Here is a 5,278-nt window from a genome sequence, read left to right as displayed (position 1 = left end):
GGGAAAAACGGGACTTTGATATTTAGTCCAGTTTTTTTTTTAACACCTGAAATTTCCTCTATTGGCCCGAAAGCAGAAAAATTGTCCCTTTAGTCTTCCCTTAGGCCAATAGCTGAACGGTCTCCCAGGACAAAACAGAAGCCAGAAACAAGGACCGAAGGGGAGAGGAAAGAGCAGTTACTAGCTGTGCTGTCCGTATATGTCAAAACTGACTGTCCTGTCACCCCATCTCATGTATAGTTGAGTTCTCAGATTTGTAAGTTTTTATACATACCTTCATTGAATAAACATTTAATTAAATGGGTATATGATTTGCGTCTGTGCATTACTTTGTCAACCCAGAAAGATGTGAGGAGGGGACGTTGAGAGCCTGGCCCATGGAGCCATTCTCCCGCCCCACCTCCTCTTCTGGCGCAGAACTTGGGTGGTCTCCTGACCTGACTGGCGTTCCCCAGGTTTGTAGAAGGAACCACTGAGACTGCATCAGGCCGTGACATGCTGTGATTGGAATGCGTGAGCTCTATATGGAGATGCTGTGAACAGCCAGAGTGTGAGCAGGAATGGGTCTGGCGATGGTGTCACCCAGCTTTCTTTTACAGGGAAGAAAAAGAGGCCAGTGAGCGCCCAAAGATGACACACACTCATGCTACATAAACCGAGATTATCTAACACTGAGTGGTTTCAACTGTTTTCTCATTAAAAACAAGAACCTACGTTCCCATGGCCCAACTTAGATGCCAGTCTTGTGCCAAGTTCATTCTCTGAACGTCTGTGAAAGGGGAAATCGGGACCCGCCCCCACGGCCCTCCTCGCCACCCCCAGGCCACCTTGCAGGGACGAGGGATGCAGCCAAGGGACGGGGTCTTGAAGAGTAGGGAGCGGCGGGGACCACAAGAGATCTGGTGGGAGAGGAGGGAGGGTCAGGGCAAGATGTCAGCCTGCCCCGCCCCCGTGACCCTCCAGCAACTCAGTCAGGGGCGGGGGGAAGAGGCACTGTGTTCAGCTACTCGTTACGTGTGGGGTGCAGGGGCCTCAGTGCCAGCCTCCGCACACCTCCACTGTGACTCCTGCAAAGCCCCAGCCCCTCCCAAAAGAGCAGGGTACAGAGAGGAAGCCCACCCAGCCTACCCTGGGATGCTTTGTGCCTATTTCATTAATCCCAAGAGGTTACACATTTTCCCTTCTGAGTTTCTGATACCGGCAGTTTAAACAAGCTTTAGAGGCTGCAGTGGGTGGTCCGAGCGAACACCTGAGCCTTAGCGCTGTCGTACTTGTACCAGCCTTTCCTAATGCCCCGGTTCCCCGGCTTCTGCTTCCCCAGGGGAGATGATAGATGGTGCCACACTCCCTCACCAAGTATTGCCAAAACGCCAACTTTGTCGAGTGCTGGAGGGATGTATCGCACCGTGGGATTTCTCAGTAACACTGGTACATAAGGCGGCCCTGGATAACGACACCAGAAGGTACGGTGGACACACCTTGTCAAAGCCATAGGAACTGGGCCCCACTAATTGGAATGCATGAGTTTCACTATCTCCCCTTGTAAAAAGGGAGAGTAGAGGCATTCACACTGACCCCTTCAGTTCAGAATGTCGGGCTCTGGTCGCACAGTTCAGGTAAAACACTGAATTGCTATGTTAAACAGAGGCAGGCACTGAGGAGGATGGGTGGGGAGCATAGCATGTGTGCAGGGGGCACCTCCTGCCATTTGGCTGGGGATTTGGTGGGGGCAGTGGAGACCTGTCTTCAGGAATTCACTGGGAATGAATTCTAAGACAGTTTTTTGCATGGGGAGTGTCATGGATTGTAACTTGTTTTCCAGGTTGACTGCGTTTTCATGACAATTCTCATAGCCCTCAAAATACTTCCGGTGCGTTTTGCTTTGTTTCAGTCATCCATTTTAGTCCACAACAAAGTATTTGCAGTTAAACAAGATTTAGGCGTGAAAATTTTAAGCAAATAAAAAGTTAATGATCTTAAGAGACATCAATTAGTCTGCCTTCTCTAAAACTTGCTCCTGACCGGAATATCAACTAAACTATTAACAGTTCTAAATAAAATAAAAATTAGAGAATCTTTAGTGCAAAAAACAAAAAAATATGGACCAGGATGAAATGCTACTGTGTCATTTTATTCTCCTCGGTTAAGATCAAAATATTTTTGGACATAAAAAGTGGGTATTTCCCTGGCTGATGTAGCTTATTTGGTTGGAATCTCATCCTATAAACCAAAAGGTTGTGGGTTCAAGTCCTAGTCCAGGCACGTGACTAGGTTCGGCCCCTCACCAGGGTGTGTACAAAAAGCAGCCAACTGGTGTGTCTCTCCCTCTCTCTCTTCCTCCCTTCCCCTCCCTAAAAATATTGCTGAGCCTGTCCTCGGGTGAGGATAAAAACAAAAAGTTGGTTATTACATTCTTGAATCGAGCTTTTACTATTCTCTGGGAAATGTATAATGCCTGCCCTGCCCAGACTCCCTGGTGGTCACAAAGATCACTTGTTGGAAAGAATTCCTTGTCAGCTGCAGGGGAGCAAGTGAGGTCCTGCGTTGGGTGCCTGTGTGCGGGGTGCCAACTTCGACTCCTCCCAACAGTCCTGTCAGACATGTGCTATCACCCATGGGGAAGCTGAGGCCCAGAGAGGTCATTTTTCTGAGGTTACCCAGCCAATGCTCCCATGGATTCAAATGTAGTGCAGCCAGGACTCAAACTCCCGTGTGGCTCCGACACTTTCCCAAATGTACCAACCTTTCTGTGGGGGGTAGAAACAGGTGGGTCATGGGGTGGGAGGGGGGAGGTCAGGAAGAGGAAAGCTTTTTCAAACTGTTAACCTGTTTGTTCCATTATTGAGGCAATTAACATAAATCCGTGTTACAGTCTATTACCGCAGTGGCCCTAGAACATCGGTACCTTGGAATCTCCTGGAAGGCTGGATAAAACAGATCCCAGGCCCTGCCCCCAGAGGGTCTGATGCAGTCAGTGCAGGGTGGGCCTAAGAGTCTGCATTTCGAACAGGTTCCCAGATCACGAGGATGATAATGATGCCAGTAGCCACACTTTGAGGACCACAGTGTCACTGTAATTTCTGCTATAGGATTGCTGTCCTTTCTTCGTTCTACTTTTCCCCGAATTACAATAACCAGGGGCTATCAATGGGCCCTTCTCAGCCAGCTCCTTGTTCGAGGCAGGCTGTGCCTTACGGAGCCGCCCCCAAGGCGCCGCCAGACGCCTGTCAGAGCATTCGTCCCGGATCACCCTGTTCTTCCAAATGCCCTTGCTGACCTGTGAGCACCAGAAGTCACCGAATACCCTAGTTTGTTTGGTTTTCTTTCTTTTTTTTTTTGGTCCCACCCCTGGTTCCTCACCTAGTTTTTGAGGAGGCCACCTCAATGGGCCTCCTTACTGTAAGAGAAGAAGGGTCAGGATGAAGAGACGGAACGGCGTTAGACAATCGGCCAAGGTCATAACATGACTTAGTGGTGAATACAGAGCCCAGGTCTCCCATCCAGAACCCTTTCCGCTCCCAGCACCCTGCCTCAGAAATCCTTCTTAGCTGTTGTTTAAATTTTTGTTCTTGTTAGAAAAGAAAAATAGTTGGACTGCAGAATTCTTAATGGGACAACTGTCATTGAACAATAATTTTTTTTTAAAGGATTCTTTTATCTTTTCCGTTAGAGATGCCCCTAAGTGGATAGAGGACAGAAGGCAGCCAGCCCGAGAGAATGGAGGGCCAGGGGAGTGTGCTAGCAAAGCCACAGATCCTGAAAAGACACCCGGGAGAGGGGGCGAACAAGGAAATGCAGAGGGAACAAAGAGGATGTTTCCTCTCTAAAAAAGCACATTTATAAAATGTTGGGAAGATCAGTGTCATTATTCTGATTCCACCAAAATAGTCAAGGACACAAAACTCATCAGCAGCTACAACACTGCTGCTGGTGGACAACGTTACTAAAGTCGCCCTTCTGCTTACTAGTATTAACGCATTACAGTGCATTTTGCTTTCCAGTTTGTAAAGCACTTTCACAACAGGAAAAATCTTGTGACGTACTTGGTTACGCATCCTATTTTTTTAAGATGTTATTTATTCATTTCTAGAGAGAGAAGAAGGGAGGGAGAGGCATATCAATCAACCACGGAGCTGGCCCATAACCCAGGCACATGCCCTGACTGGGAATCGAACCAGCGACCTTTTGGTTCACAGGACAACATTCAAGCCACACCAGCCACATCAGCCCGGGCTGGGTACACATTCTGAAATGAAACCGCTGTGACAGGGTGAACTCTAAGGCCTCGCCTTTCCTAACCACTGAGGTCTGTGCATGAGACTATAAGCAACTGCAAGGATCTGGCTCGGGTTATTTTTCCCCTTGGCATCTCCAGGACAGAGGAAGCACAGAAGAGCCACTGATGTCTGTCTGTCCTGAACTCTTCTCTGTCAGACCCATCTATCCAGCTGCCCTTTCAGCATTTATCCTTAGAGATCTTGTCTCTCAGACGGAACGTTTCCAAAACTATCATTATCTTACCACCTCCACCCATGTCAGGACATGGCCCCACAACTAGGGTGGCAATCCACAAACTTCCTTCTTCACCCCACACTGTTCCCAGGACAGATAATCAGGTCTCCTGTCCTGCTGACTACACCTCCCACGGTCTCCTGATCGCACCCCCATCTCTGCAAGCTGCCACAACTTCAATACCGGCCTCTATCAGCTCTTGTCTAGATTTCATGGTAACACCTTAGCTAGTCTCCTCCCACTTCCTGCCTTTAATCCTCCGAAAGCTGGAAGAAAATCTCTAGCTGCTTCGGCATTTAAGATCGAAAACCCTGTCTTAAAAAGGGCTGTCCTGGGCTTTGCAGGACCACGAGTGTCTGTAACCCCTCACACACTAATTTCCAGTAACAATTTACGTTACCCAGCGATCCTCTAGGCAAAATGCTAGAGACGAGGCAAAGATCTGGTGATAAAACAAAAGAGTCTGTATGCAAGTTGCACAACTTTGGAGTAACAGCTTTCCACGGGCACGCCACTTAAGCCTATCAATTAAGGCTGATACCTTTAACACCTGGGTTCTCCTATCAGTTCCCCGTTTAGAGTTATTAGTTTACAAACTAAAGCGTAAGATACCAAAGGTACAGTGTTGAGAGAATGGCAGGCACCTGCCACAAAGCTTGTCCCCTTCTACAACACCCAAAGAATAACCCTGCCATCCTCCACAAGGCCAGCCCAGTCCGAGGCTGCACCCCGAGTTTCTTTTCCCATCCAAAACACACCCAGGTTA

This window comes from Sturnira hondurensis, unplaced genomic scaffold (assembly GCF_014824575.4).
Source record: "Sturnira hondurensis isolate 20B ecotype Veracruz unplaced genomic scaffold, ASM1482457v3 Scaffold0000167, whole genome shotgun sequence".
Lineage (NCBI taxonomy): Eukaryota > Metazoa > Chordata > Mammalia > Chiroptera > Phyllostomidae > Sturnira > Sturnira hondurensis.
The sequence above is the reverse complement of the archived record's forward strand: the minus strand, read 5'-3'. Positions refer to the sequence as shown.